Source organism: Pinus tabuliformis, chromosome Q (genome assembly GCF_031772625.1).
Source record: "Pinus tabuliformis cultivar Carrire ecotype Pingquan chromosome Q, CPIR1, whole genome shotgun sequence".
NCBI lineage: Eukaryota > Viridiplantae > Streptophyta > Pinopsida > Pinales > Pinaceae > Pinus > Pinus tabuliformis.
This window is the reverse complement of record NC_142296.1, coordinates 955,751,055-955,766,961: the sequence shown is the minus strand read 5'-3', so window position 1 is coordinate 955,766,961 and position 15,907 is coordinate 955,751,055.

Here is a 15,907-nt window from a genome sequence, read left to right as displayed (position 1 = left end):
TAATAGAAGTTACCTTAGCAACAGGAAAAAAAATACCACCAAAATCAATTCTGGACACCTGGGAATAACCTTTTGCTACCAACCGAGCTTTATATTTCTCCACCTTTCCTTCTGCATTTGTCTTCTTCTTGAAAACCCATTTGTTGCCAATGGGTTTCCTTCCAGCTGGCAACTCCACCAGATCCCAAGCCTCATTTTTGTGCAAAGATGCCATTTCATCAACCATGGCCTCTTTCCAGAGTTTTCCATCCTCTGAATCTACTGCTTCCTTCATAGTTCTGGGATCATCATTAGTAATGGATAAAGCAAAATTTGAACAGAAAGCAGATGGACTATACCTTTCTGGCTGCCTTCTTTCTCAAACTGATCTTCTCACACCTGAAGTTTGTGGCACTTCATCTTTTGATTCCTCATCTGCTATAGAGTCTGATTCTTCCTCCTTAAGCTCAAACTGTATCTTCTCAGGTTCCTTTGGTTGGAATTCATGTTTAATAACATCTTTTACCTCTCTTAAAACCACATCTTGGTTGTACACAACCTTCTGTGTGACTGCGTTCCAAAGCTTATAAGCCTTTAAACCATCATTATACCCAATAAAGATGCACTTTTCAGATTTACTAGCCAACTTGGTTTGTTTCTCCTTTTGAACATGTACATATGCATCACATCCAAATACCCTTAGATGTGAAAAAGAGGGTTTCTTACTAGTCGATACCTCTTGTGGAGTCTTACCCTCCAACGTTGATGAAGGTGACCTGTTGACCAGGTAACATGCAATATCCACCGCCTCTGCCCAGAATTCCTATCCTAACCCGACACCACTGAACATGCTTATTTCCCTTTCCATCAACATCTTATTCATTCTTTCTGCAACTCCATTTTGCTGAGGTGTATATGGAGTAGTCTTCTGTCGTGCTATACCACACTTCTTATAGAATTCTTCAAATTCCTTGCTGCAAAATTCTCCATCATTATCTGTCCTTAGCACTTTATCTTCTTCTCTGACTGATTTTCCACAGGAGCCTTAAATTATTTAAACCTGTCAAAGGCTTCAGATTTCTTCTTAAGGAAATATATCCATGTATTCCTTGAGAAGTCATCTATAAATGATACATAGTACACAGACTTACCCAGTGATGGAACCTTCACAGGTCCAAACACATCATTGTGCACAAGTTCTAATATCTGTTTCACCCTCTTACTACCAGAGGGGAAACTCACCCAATTTTGCTTCCCATATACACAATTTTCACAAAAATCAAAATCCAAAGAGCTATTACTCATACCTTCTACCATACCTTTACCATGAAGTATTCGAAGGCCCTTCTCTCCAATATCTCCAAGCCTTTGATGCCACAACATGTTCTTCTCTCTAGAGACCACTAGATTTACCGCTCCCATTTCAGGAACCACAGAACTGTTGCGCCCATCAATAATAGTGCTACCTTGCAGCTTGTACAGAGTTCCAATTCGAACTCCCTGCATCAATACCAGTGCTCCCCGAACCATTTTGCAGGTATCCTTCTCGAACACTATTTTTACACCTTCATCATCCAGCTTGCTTAGAGGAATCAAATTTCTGGCTAATGCAGGAATATGCAAAACACCCAGAAGTGTTCTAACCCTTCCACCTTGCAACTTCAACTTTAATTTTCTGTGACCAATGATTCTAGCCTTCCTATCATCCCCTAAGAAGACATCACCACCATCATATTTCTCATACTCACAGAACCACTCTCTATGGGGAGTGAAGTGAAAGGATGCACTTGAGTCAATCAACCATGCCTCATGATCTACATGTGTACTTGAAGAAGCCAAGTACACATTCCCACCTTCATCTAAGGTGGTTTTCACCTCTGTATAAGGAGCATCATCAGATCCCTTTCCTTTATCAGTAGTTTTATATTTTTAGATAGAGGAGGAATGACCTGTTGACGTGTTTTTTGAACCCAACGTTTATATTTACAGTCCCTTTTGTAGTGCCCTTCCTTTCCGCATTTCCAACACACCACCCTTATAGGTTTTCCTGGAGATTTAGATCTCCCTCTAGATTTAGATCTCCCACTCGATGACTTATTTTGTTTATGTTTTGGGACCGTCCTCGTACAGACAAGGCATCACCATTCTGGCTCTCCATGTTTTTCCATCTCATCTCCTCCGTCAGCAAGGATGAGACTATTTCATCAAACTGCAATGCAGTTGCATTGCTACCTATTGCAATAACTAGACTATCCCACGAATCTGGTAGAGAACACAACAAACTGATGCACTTATCTTCATCTGAAATTTTAATATCGACAGATGCTAACTTACTTACCACAGTATTAAATGCGTTCAGATGCTCTGTCACTGAGTCTCCATCTTTCATCCTTAGGTTATACAGCTTTTTCTGAAGGAACATTTTATTCACCAGAGACTTAGATTGTTACAAAGTCCCTAACTTGTCCCACAAAGCCTTCACCGTAGCTTCCCCTAATACATTCAGCAATACTAAATCTGAGACACACAATCATATTGTGCTCTTTGCCTTCCGGTCCAACTTCTTCCATTCTTCATCAGGCACTCCCGTTGGTTTTCTACCTGGATCTACCACGAACCACTGATCTTTTTCCACCAACAGATCCTCCATCTTGAGTTTCCACAACTCAAAACTCTGACCATTAAATTTCTCGATCTTTATCTTTCCACTGCTCGCCTTCTTCTTTCACCACCAGAATCGATCTTGCAGATCTCCCACTAAACAGGGTCTACCACAGGCCCAAGCGAAACGCCTTAGCAACAAAGGCATCCCCTTGAAGCCAAAACTGCTCCAAAACCAAATTTAGGCTTTAACCCCGTACAGAAATTACCTGCATATGAATTCTAAATCACAAAAAATAAACAATGCGAGAGCATAACACATAAAACACATATACACAAAGATTTTCCCTTGGATCCCAGAACCGGGACTACCAGCTTCATTTTTCATTTTTTTTGTTCCTTTCAATGTTACAATACACATTTATACATGCAAAGAATCCAATACCATGGACCGAAAACCATCGCATCCAAAAACATGTGCGAAAATCATGCACAAAACCATGGGTGGGTCCGCCCAACCTAACATAAGGTCCAAAACCAAAATTTTCAAGGGCACTACCCCAGACCCCATAAAGTGGGGTTAAGGTTACGCCTCAAACCCCCTGCGACCCCCCCCCCCCCCCACACAATTGGAGCAATGAAGGGGGGCTCTGCCCCACCTCTAACCCCCCGATTTACTACGTGCACTAGTCGTGGAAAGAATATAACACAACCCAACATTCTTCAATTCACACAGTTCAAGTTTTGTTTTGTTGTTGTTGTTGTTTTTTGTTTTTTGTTTTTTTTTACTTTCTCGGGGTAATGGTTATCTTGATATAGGAGGAAATTATGGCGCAGGAACAATAGATTTAAATCGAGAAGCCAGAACTAGAGAATGTGATAAAAAAAAATTTGCAAAATCAAACAATCATATGTGCATTAATAATGCCATTGATTTATTTCAATATGTTGTGAATTTAGTTTGAATAGAAAATTAAATTGTTGCACCAACGATATTGGAAGCTTGCAAATTTCTTATAATCGATAGAATGCGCAGATCAATTTTTCCAGCGAGAGTATTTTTATTTGAAATGAATCAATAGATTTTCTGATCTTCCTGATCGCACGAAGCCCAGGAAGAGAGCATACTAATCTTTTGATTTATTTTTATTTATGTAGGTTAGCGTGGATGGATAATAAACACAATCAAGATTTGCGACAAAACCTCGCATTGTCTATACTCTTTCTGCAATGTCGTGGGGGCGTTTAGACTCTCGGAAGACAAAGCTTTCCGATAATCAAGCTCCTTGCTTACCCATGATACAGAAACAACATATAGAAATGTGATGATGAAGCAGCTCTTACTGTGCCACTAAATTTATTCATTTATTCATGATGATTTTTTTTTTTTTTTTTTTTGAAAATAAGACTAAAAACTTCTAATGAGATCTCATTTTATTTTCCTAATTTATTCTATCTAACTTGCTCGAAAGATTTTTTATTTCCTAGGTAAAAGAATGCTTCCAATGAAGCCATCTACGGATTAAAAATTCAAACATGCTCACATCAAGATTTAAAATTTTTACGTTATGTTTTACAAGTATGTGAGTAACTCGTCTTAGAGTTGGCTCAAGGTTATTGTCCTTGCTCTCCAAGAAGTACCTATTCAACATTGTCAAATTCCTCCTCCGTAGATGGATTAGTGAGAAATGGGGGGTTTAAAATAAAAATTGAATTTAAATTAACTATGTGCGAAAATAAAAATAAAAAAAGTGCTCCAAACTTTGAACTCCTTTATGAATTTGTTGTCACCAAGTTCCACAAATTAGTCCATAAAAACAAATGCATAAAATAATTACTAAATCCTTCTAGTTTCACTTCCTGGTAACGGCGCCAAAATATTGGTGTCTAATTGATGATGTCAATCAGAGTTCAATTAATGTCAACCTAGGAAGGTAAACTTAGAAGTGACACCCATAGTTCTAGAAAGATTCCTAATTTATCTGAGATCTTATGGTTCTCTTACACGAAGAGATTCGTCAATATCTCTTCCAACAACTAAACAAACCTAGATCTAATAATTGTCTGAGGTCTTATGGTTCTCTTACAAGAACACATTCATCAAGATCTCTTCCAACAACTAAATAAACCTAGATCTAACATTCGTCAAGATCCTATGGTTCTTTTTACATGAACACGTGAATTTTAGGGTCTCCTCCAATATTAGAACATCTAACAAAAACTTAAAAGCTGAAATGAAATGAAAACATAATTTAAATTATACCTAAAATAAGCATGCAAGTGAGGCCATGGGGGCCCTCCATAATTCCACAAGCACACCACTTCAAAGGAGACTCAAATGTAGAAGAAAAAAAATCAAAGTATGATTCTTTATTTCAAAATCTCCATCATGATATAAAAACCAACTCTAAGATTACAAATGGAGGATATTATACTCCTATTTATACAATGGGATGAGATAAAAAACTCATAATGATGATCCACTAATCTCTCTTTAGTTCCATACATCTCTCAACCATCTAGACACATAACCCCCTTTTGTCCTTGATCTTCTCCATGAGATCATGATCTCACGATCTTTTCCATAAGGCTTATCTTATCAAATTCGAAATTGATCATTCAAGGCCACATAAAGGTGTCTTGGAAGCTTCCTTGGAACCTACACATTTCACAAAAACAATCCACTTTCCATATATGAAGTAAAATATATTATTTTCTAATATTTAATCAAGAATTTCTCTTAAAAATGCTTGAAAATAAATAATATTTGGAAGATATAAATGAGACCCATTAATGATGAACAATAGGGAAAATGAAGTAGCATGGTAGTGAATAATGAGTGATATAATGGAAGCACAGGTGAAAAATGTATGGTAATGAGTGATGTTTGTATGACTTTTTGAAGCCCAACAATCCTATTTTTTCTATCGTTGATTACCACATGCTCTTCATTGATAACAATGGAATTCAAGTACTACTTTCACTATTCAATGAAAATTTTATTTTTTCAAGGTTTCAAAGCAATGCAAATTGAGCCAGATGAATGGTGTGATCTCTATTAGATTTGATAAGAGTTCATGTTACTATTTTGAAAGCATGCATTTTAAGAGAACTTTAATGTGAAATACTACAAGCTCATTAACTACCTTTGGAATTTCCTTCCTACCATGCCTATGAAGAAGAGGGACTCATCCAAATCAAGCAAATTCTCTTATATCAAATTTTATTATAAATATATAATACTTGTACTTTTAATAGAGATATATTTTGATAATAAGTTTTATTAATAGTGGTTCACATATCTGATACTCATCGATGATATGACAAACAAAGTGCTACCTATTCTATTATTTTTCATGCTCCTCTGTTTTAGTAATCACTTAAAAGGGACAGAGCCACAGAGTTGTGACAACCATAGCGAAAACTAATATGAGGAAGCAAAGTGTGCAACTAAAGGCCATGATTCACAAGTGGTGACTTTGGACCATTACCTAAGTATCAAGGCCACAATCTGATTTCAAAGGCCATAAACTAATATCTAAGGGAATCAAATATGTTGAAACTCAACGAGAAATAATGGATTGTCCTTACTATTATAAAACGATAGTGAAATTCCAGAGCTTAGAGAGTGCCAAATGAAGTTGGCCTAAGACAAGAAAAGTGCTCACATTGGTTGATGTTATTTGGGTAGTTGGTACATAACATATATCTTGTAGTGATGGTTTTTTCGATCACACTCACTCGAGAGAGTGTTCACTAAGTGATGCTAGGGTTTAAGATATTCAATTGTTTAAGGTTTAATAGCGGCACCTAGTTTTGTCCAAGATCGCACTACAATTTATTTTAGATTGTTTGTAGTCATAAAGGTGCTAGGCGTTATTTACCCTCACATTTTTAGTGTGGTTATCATATTACTTGGTGGTCACTATTTCACGTGATCATTCTGGGGGATTTCAACTCGGTGGAATATCCTTGGGTTTTCCTTGTGTCTCCATTTTTTACTAGATTCTGTGGTTTTTTTTATTCAAAGGTTTGTTGAGTTGGAGGTTGAGGGGTTGTCCAACATGGATTTTGAGGATGAGGTTTATTACAATTAGGTGAGATCCAATAGGGGCTCCATATTTATCTCGAACGAAGTAATTGTCTCCACTAGTGGGTTTATTCCTCAACCCTCGGGGTTTTTTGTCAAGGGTTCGAACCTGATTGGTGAATTTTCATGGAATCTGTTAGTGTCTTCTAATTTTTCCAGTCACCAGTGATCAAATGTACTCTTTCAAAGTTATTGATAGGGTTATTAGGTCAAATTGTATGATCACTGGGTAGTATGTATAGGTATGTTACTACTCCCTCCATTGCATGGTCCAATGCCTTTCTGGTCGTGTCATTACTCATTATGATGAGTCATCAGTAAATGTCTTGGTCACCATCTCAGTCTCATCTCATGGTCAGTCTCGTACTTCATTAGATATCATCAATAGGTCAAGTCATAAAAGTGATCATAGAGAGTCATGATAACACTTATAGTTAATCATTGTGGGAGTAGTAATTAGGGGAAATAATGTGTTCAAGAATATTTTAGCTTGTTTCAATATCCCCATTTCATATTTCATTCATCTCCCAATCTCTCTCAATTTCCCTCGTAAATTCCCTCATTCCCTTTAAAATCCCTTTTTCCTTGGGAAATTTCTAAATCCTAAGTCAAAACCCTTTTCTCTTGGAAATTCTCATATTTCATATTTATTCCCAAAATCTAGCCTTAATCCAAAAATTCCCTTGTATATTCCTTCTATCCACCATTCCATTATTATACCTTGGAACTTAGCTGAAGGTCTGTTTGTATTAACTCTAGCCGCATTTCCATTTTATGTAATACATAAACTCTAGCCATTGTCCCATTTCCTTTAAATATTTTAAAACATTCATAAAACATGTTATTATATCGCAATCCATTTTTATTAGTAATAAGTCCCTTTTACCATATTGCATAACCCGCAGTCAACATGCATTACATGAAATAAAAAGTAAACTCCCCACCCCTCTTCCAATTGCAATAAATGAACCCACACTATCTCGCATTACCGCAATCGGCGAATGTCACATGTATTACCCATAAAGAAACGCCCCATTCCCGTTGTTGATTGCGATTAATCCTCAACCCTATCCCACATCGCATCCTGCATTCCTTACCCAGTGTTGCATCCCATAAATATTCCATACACCACGCCTAAATCCCGCAGTCATTCCCATTTCTCATCCCGCATCCTGATTGCGATAACAGTCCCGACCCTCGATTATGATACAAAACATGCCCCCTACCCGGACCCACCGAGGTTATGTGTTATATTTAAAGGGTTTTTGGGTCCAGTTTATGTTTAAGTCCTGTCGGATGCATTATTTCTTATGTTATTCCTTAATGGGCTATCGCGTCCATCCATCGGTGAAACGTTATAAAACAAGGTAAAAGCCCTCCTCTGCATTGCGATTGTGATATGGAAATCCCTTCAGAGGTAATGAATTATAAATTTATTTTTGATAAAGTATCGGGTCTAACTCTAATGCGATATGCAGAAAGCCCTGTGGATGCGATATTTTATATATCATAGTGTTTAAAAATTCAAGTCTGTCATTTGGTAAAAAGAGGTAAAATCAGTGTTAAACACTCTATGTCTGTATTGCGATTGTGATGAAGGTCAAGAGGTAGAGAAATAATCGGTCTCATGGCTTTCTTTTAATAGAAAAACAAAAGCAAAGGAAGCCACAGCGCACATTCACCACCACAACTTTTACAACATAATGTAGAAAAAATGGAACAGCAGAAGTAACAAAAATGTTCATTCAAGGCCTCAGTTACACCAGAACAACACCAGAATTCAGCCATGTGATATTTTAGTAGTTTTGATCTATTTTAGGAATTTTTCTAATAAATCTTGAAATTTGTTTCAATATATTTTGCTGTAAAATTGTATAAATACCTCAGATTCCAGAGTATTAGGAGTGATAGTTGGACATCAAAGAGTGAAAGGCTTGGAGCTTGTAATCATTATTTTTTACAGGAAATCAAAGGCCAGTTGCAGCTATTATTTAGGAATTCTTGTGGTATGAGTTTGTGATAGTGTTTTTCTTCAGTGATTCACTTTAATGAACGTTTAATGTATCTTCTTTCCATATCTATGATTTCAGTGATTTTCCTATGAGTTTGATGAACATAATTCTTAAATTTTAAGCTTTGTTTTGATAGGAACTTCATCTTTGTGTTATCTATCTTATGATAAATGAATTCATGCTTGCCATGCTCATTTTGAATCTTTTCTTTTCTACCCTACACTACATTGAAAAAACCCCAAAGTATCACAAAATCATACCTACCCTGCTCATTTTTATCTCTTGCAACTAAACCCTTGAGACATGGTCTAGTTCCTTGATTTTGACTCTTGATCCAACAAAACCTTAAATTTCAAAAACTTACATGAGCTGAAATATCTAGCCTAAAATCTATTATTTCTCTAGTCATTTTTGGTTGTGATCATAGAAAGAGCCCTCTCTAGTTTGGTAGGGCTAGCTGCCAAACAAAAATATTGGTTTTAGGTTACCTCCTTTGATCTCCTTTCTCAGCCTTGGGATATTGTGGAGGATAACAAAATCTTTCCCATGGGGTTCCACGAAACATCTCCTCATCTACCATATGTCTGTGTTTCTCTCCAGTGGCAACACATACTAGTTTTTCTCCTTCCCAGATGGTTTTCTCATAGCCAACATTGGTGGGTGGTTTTCCTCACTCATCTTCATCTTTATCATATGAGTGCTTCTTTGATTTCACCAAACCATATTATTTGGGTTTTCAAGTTGTGGTTTGTCGTTTCCTATTACTATTGGTGGGGTTTCAACTTGGCTTGCGTCTTAGCCTATGAACACTTTCCCCCTAGTTGTTGGCCCTAATCTTGAGGTGAATAACATTTTTGGAGACATTCTTGTTGCAGGTTTGGGTATGCAATTTTTGGTTAACCAGGTAGTGTCTATCTCGAGTCCTCATTCTATTTCGGTTCAAGAGGGTCTTGTGTAGGATGTCACAAATTAGGGTCATCGGGTGGAGGAAGAGGCTAGTACTTCAAATAATAATATAGGGACATGAGAAGTGAAGACACTCTTGTACCTTACAATTTATTCTTGGGAGACAATGTGGATATGGTAGACGTTGTTGAATTGGCTTAGAAATCTTTAGACGACAGAGCTCATGGTAGGAAAATTCTCCTGGCAACCATTATAGTATGGAGGGGCCATTATATATCCCCTGTGGTGTTAGTGGCCCCCAATGTTTTTCTCTTGGTAAAGGGGTGGATTCAATTGTCCTTCAAAACAAAGGAGTATTTTGCTCATGTTGTTAAGGAGATATGGTATATTTATTCCACCTCGATCATTTTTAAATTATAGACCCCATTATTTGAGGCTAGGAAGGAGCGTATGGATGAATTTTCGATGTGGGTTAGATTTCTAGGTCTTCCCTCTAATATGTGGAATTCCAAAAGCTTTTCAAATTTGGGGAATAGTTCGGGCCAATTTTTGGACGCATATTACTCTTTCCATGATACTCAAAGCTAGTTGATTGCTTAGATCCTAGTATGTTTGGACCTTCGTAAAAAACTACATGTTATTATGAATATTTGGAAGGTAGAAGTGAGACTTTGGGACCTGGACTACAAAGGGCTTCCATTTCGCTATTGGAGATGCCATAAACTTGGAAATTTGGTGAGCAATAACAACCTCCCCTTTAGAGTTCATACAAATGATGAGAAATCTTCCAAGAAGCAAAAGAATGGGGGGTAGGCCTTGGGCATTGATCTGGTTGAATCGACTGATGATAGTGGTTGGGTGAGGGATCTAGTGTCATTTGTATCAATTATTCCAAGTTTGACGATGGTGTCACATATTGAGACTCTTTCGTAGGTTTCTTTGTTGAATCCTGTAGCGAGAATCAATCGGTCCCTTGAGGTGTCTTCAGATCCTGTTAATCCATATTCCCTCTCTTTTCAAAATTTACATATTGGTTCATGTATTAATTCCCTTAATATTAGGTTCCATATATATTCGATGATGGCTTTGGGGAAAACTACTTTTCCATTTATTTTTCCTTTTCCTAAACATATTCCCTATGTTATTCCCATTGAAAAACTGCAGTAATAATCTATTAATTTGATTTTGCCTTGATCAAATTGAGAAATTCGAATTTCCACATCAGCAGACAACTTAGATGTAGTTAACATATGTGACATGACTTGTGTCACCTAGTTTACTCAGTAAATTCAAGTTGGAGGAGAGTTCAATTAAGCATGTGTGATTGCTAATTTGTAGCAATCAAGGTCAATTATCTAAGGTTGTTTTCAATAGAACTAGTTCCAAATATTGAAGGAACTAGCGGAGGGTCAATTGTGCAGTGGAACTTCAGTCAAACTCAGTGATCATCCAATTAACTGATCAATTAACCCAAAATAGCTAGTGCATGTAGAGAACTTGAGTTCCCCGGGCTTGGTGGAGATTCCAAGGCAGTGTAACATCAGTTGTAGACTAGTCTTGATTATACAAGTGTTGCATGTTGTCAGATGATTAGACTAAGGAATTGTGAAATCCATTTTGGAGAAATTCCTAAATAATAGGGGCCTAATTTCTCAAGGAACAACGCAGTAAAATAGGATCTCAAGCAGAGGTGGAAACTGACGAAGTCTAGGTCAGAGCTTCTCAATGATCAGAGAGATAGGTTATGCACTTGCAAGTTGTTCTCATTCGAGCAAAGAAATTTTAATACATATCTATTCATTAGATCAATGCAAGGAGACGTTGGCAAGCAGACATTGGGGTTTTTAGCAGATTGCTTTCCCCAAGAAAAATACTATTTTCATGTGTGTGATTTATTATTGCATGTTTAAAAAATTTGTTCTAAATTGTGAATTAATGTCCACAGAGCAGTAGAGTAGGTTTTTGTCTTGTTATTTTGATTAAAACTTCATGAGAAGTTGAAAATACACATCATAATTTCTACATGGTATCAGAGCAGTATTCACATTAGAGCAGGAATTTTGAAGTTGTTTCTCAGGAGTTTCGAATTTGGAGTTTAGTGCAGCAAGATCTCTTCAGAGCTAAGAAGATGACCTTCAATGGACTGAGGCTATAGTATGCCTTGGAAGGCACCTCTAATTTTTTTCATGGAAGGATCAAATCGAGGCGGTATTGGATGAAAATAGATTTCTAGAATACATCAAGAGAGGTGTTGCAAAACGAATCGGATGCCCAGAACCTTGCTCAGTAGAAGAAAGATGTAGCCAAGGTAAGGAGAATAATATTGGAGGGATTACGGGATCACATTGTATCAAATATCCATGGAAAAGAAACTTCGTTGACAATGTGGAAAGAATTGACAGAATTGTTCGAGAATAACAATGACCACATGAATCTTGTGCTTAAGGATAAACTTTGAAGTATCAAGATGCAAAAGAATGAAACTATTCCGTAATATCTGAGAAAGTTCACATAATGTCATGATGAACTTGGCAGGGTTGGTTTAAATGTTCCTGAAGAAGACTTGGTAAGCATAGACCTTATGGGCCTTCCCAAGAGCTATCATAGTTATCAAGATTCAGAGAACGAGAGAGAGAAACTACCGAATTGGGAGCGCTTATGGTCTGATTTGGTACAAGAGGAAATAAGGCAGAATACTAGGGATGGGACTTCATCTAAGGGAAAGGATGAAGAAAATATTTCATTGGTTCGAAAGGGAAAGAATGGAAAAGGGAAAGCAGGCACTATGCCATGAAGCGTCCACACAAAAAGGAAAGTAAGAAGACCTTAGGAGGAGTAGTAGGCGAATCCTTGGCTTCATAGTTTGAGCTTGAATTTACCCTTATCACATGCATGGCCAACACAGTGCACGGGAGTGTGTGGTACTTGGACTCAAGTGCATCGTTCCACATGACATGGTGTAGATATTGTTTCAATGACCTAGAAGAAAAATATTTGTAGATGCACATCGAGATGGGGAATGATGGAAGGTATAGTGTGATTGGGTTTGGTACAATCACATTTTAGAGGGATTCGAGATCCCCCCTCAAGCTCAATGATTTCATGTTCATTCCGAGCCTAAAGAAAAATCTCATCTTTGTTGTAGTTTTGGAAGATCGTGGTTATGATGTGATCTTCAGTAAAAGAAAGGCATTCCTGAGACACGTAGCCACGGGACAGGTGAATCATATTGTAGTTTGTGTGAAGAACTTGTATAAGTTAGATGTGGAATATTGTGATGCATTAAGCACTAAGGTGGAAAAGGTGTAGAGCCACGATATTGGTGAACTTTGGCACAAAAGGCTTGGCCATTTTCATCATGGTTCCCTAAAGATTACGCAACAGATAACCACAGGCCTCCCATAAGGAGTACTTTAGTAGCAGGATGTATGCAAAGGATGTACTTTGGGGAAGTTCACAAAATCCACATTCCATGATTTGGACAATAAAGCGCATGCATTCCTAGAAAGGATCCACTTTGATGTTTGTGGACCTTTCTCGATGGCCTCCACTACCAGGCACAAATATTTTGTCATTTTTATTGATGACTATATTCTTCATGCAGAAGAAAGACAAGATATTCTCCAAGTTCATAGAATTCAAGGCACAGGTTGAGAAAGAAACCAGTCATAAGGTGAAGGCTCTTAGGAGAAATAAGGGAGGTTAGTATGTGTCAAATGAATTTAAAAATTTATGTGCGAAAGAAGGCATTCGACGAGAGTTGACAATACCCCACAACCCAAAACAAAATGGGGTGGCTAATAGAAAGAACTGTAGCATTGTGGGAGTAATGAGGGCAATGCTGCATGACCAAAGCCTACCTCTGCATTTATGGGCTGAGGGATGCAAAAAAATAGTCTATTTGTAGAATCAGAGTCCTCATCAGATTCTAGGCATGATTACACCAGAGGAAGTTTTCTCGGGGAGGAAGTCAAATGTGTCACACTTCAAGATTTTTGGAGCCTCTGTTTACTACCATGTCTCCAAAGAATCAAGGAAGAAGCTAGAGTCGACAACATAATTAGGGGTATTTGTGGGTTACATATAAATTCCCCACAACTACTGTGTGTACCAGTCATCCATCATATTGGCATTTGTGTGAATGGATGTAAAATTTGATGATGATAAAGCGACGTGGTGCTATCTTGAGAGGGGGGTTTAGATCCCACTAGAAGAGGATATTTTAGCTCCAAAGGAGGAACCTCAAGAAGTTGTGGAGCAGCCACAAATTGAAGATCACAGAGTGGAGATAGCCACTCAAAAAAAATCATCCAGGGAAGGCAGGAAAATAACCATGGAAGCTAAGAGACTTGTGCAAGATGCGAGGGAGAATGTGGGTGCTCCTTCAATTTTGCGCAGGAAGAGAAGGTCACTAGATTGGTACACTGGCTACATCAATCTAATGATTCATATTGTAGATACTAATCTTTCCTATTTTGAGGAAGAATTAGAGTAACCTGTGTGGGTTGATGCCATGGTGGAGGAGTACGAATCCACTGTAAAGAACATTGTTTTGGAAATGGTCCCAAGACCAGCAGATAAATTAGTTGTGGGTTCACGATGGATCTTCAAAGTAAACAGGAAGAAAACAGAAGCTTAGAGAAGTACAATGCTATATTTTTGGCCAAGGGGTACTCTCAAGTTTAAGGGATTGACTATGAGGAGACATTTTCTCTTGTAGCAAGTTACTCATCCATTAGATCATTTCTTGCTCTGGCTGCATAGATGGGGTGGAAGATCCACCAGATGGATGTAAAAATAGCATTCCTCAATGGAGTTATTAAGGAGGAGGTGTACATCGAGCAACCAGAAGGATTTGATACTTTTGATCAAGATTCTCATGTGTGCAACCTCAAGCGAGCATTTTACAGTCTCAAACATGCACCCTTAGTACACTGGGATCGATAGTTATCTCACAAGTTTGGGCTTCACCAAAAGTGAGGCAGATGAAAACTCCTATCATATATTGGTAGAAGGTAATTTTTTTATTATTGTCTTATATGTTGATGACTTTATTTTAACTGGTAATGAACAATTGATCATATCTTGTGTGGAGGACCTTGTAAGAGAATTTGAAATGAAGGACATGGGTCTCATGCACTACTTCCTCGGTTTGGAAGTATGGCAAGGCCACGAGGAACTATCTTTCTCTCAAGGAAAGTATGCAAATGAGATACTGTAGGGATTCCACATGGAGAGTTGAAAATCCATGGAGACACCTCTAGCGGCCAACTGGAGGAAGGAGGATGCCACTTCAGGTGAAGATGTGGATGCTACTATTTTTGGTAACTAGTGGGTTCACTGACATACCTTGTGAACACACAACCATATATGTGCTATGAAGTCAACCAATTGACCCAAGCTATGGTTAGGCCAATCAAATTATTTTGGAAGGAAACTAAGCATGTTTTACGATACCTCAGAGGCACTACCCAGTTTAGATTATGGTATAGATGGACAGAGGGAGTGAAGTTGTGTGGCTTCATAGATGTAGATTGGGTGAGGAGTCAATTAGACCAAAAGAGTACATCAGGTGGAATTTTCAGCCTTGGGTCCACAATTGTTTCTTGGTATAGCAAGAAGCAAAGATCTGTGGTGCCCAGCTCGACAGAAGTAGAATACATGACTTCAAGTCAAGCAACATGTGAGGCGATCTGGATGAGAAAGATACCTGTTGGATTGTTTGGTTAGATGATGGATCCAACTATGATCTACTGTGATAATTAGAGTTGCATCAAGCTCTCTAAAAATCTTGTTTTTCACAATTGATCCAAGCATATAGATATTTTCTATCACCATTTACAGGGTTGTATGTAGAGGTGGATAATGTTGTTGTTGTACATTCTAATAGAGGAACAAGATGTTGACATTTTGACAAAGGCCTTGTCAAGAGGGAAGTTCTAGTTCCATAGGTGTAGGATACGGGTGGTTGATAATCCCTTTCTTGCTGAGAGGGAGTTTTGAAATATGTAGAAAGAAATTTGAAGTAGTCAAGTTCAGTTATCTAAGGTTTTTTCCAGTTAAAATAGTTCCAACAATTGAAGGAACTAGTGGAGGGTCAGTTTTGCAGTGGGACTTCAGTCAAACTCAATGATCATCTAGTTAATTGATCAATCAACCCAAAATATCTAGTGCATGCAGAGAATTCAAGTTCCCCAGGCTTGGTGAAGATTCCAAGGTAGTGTAACATCAGTTGTAGACTAGCCTTGAGTGTACAAGTGTTTCATGCAATCAGATGATCAGCCTAAGGAATTGTGCAATCCATTTTGGATAAATTCCT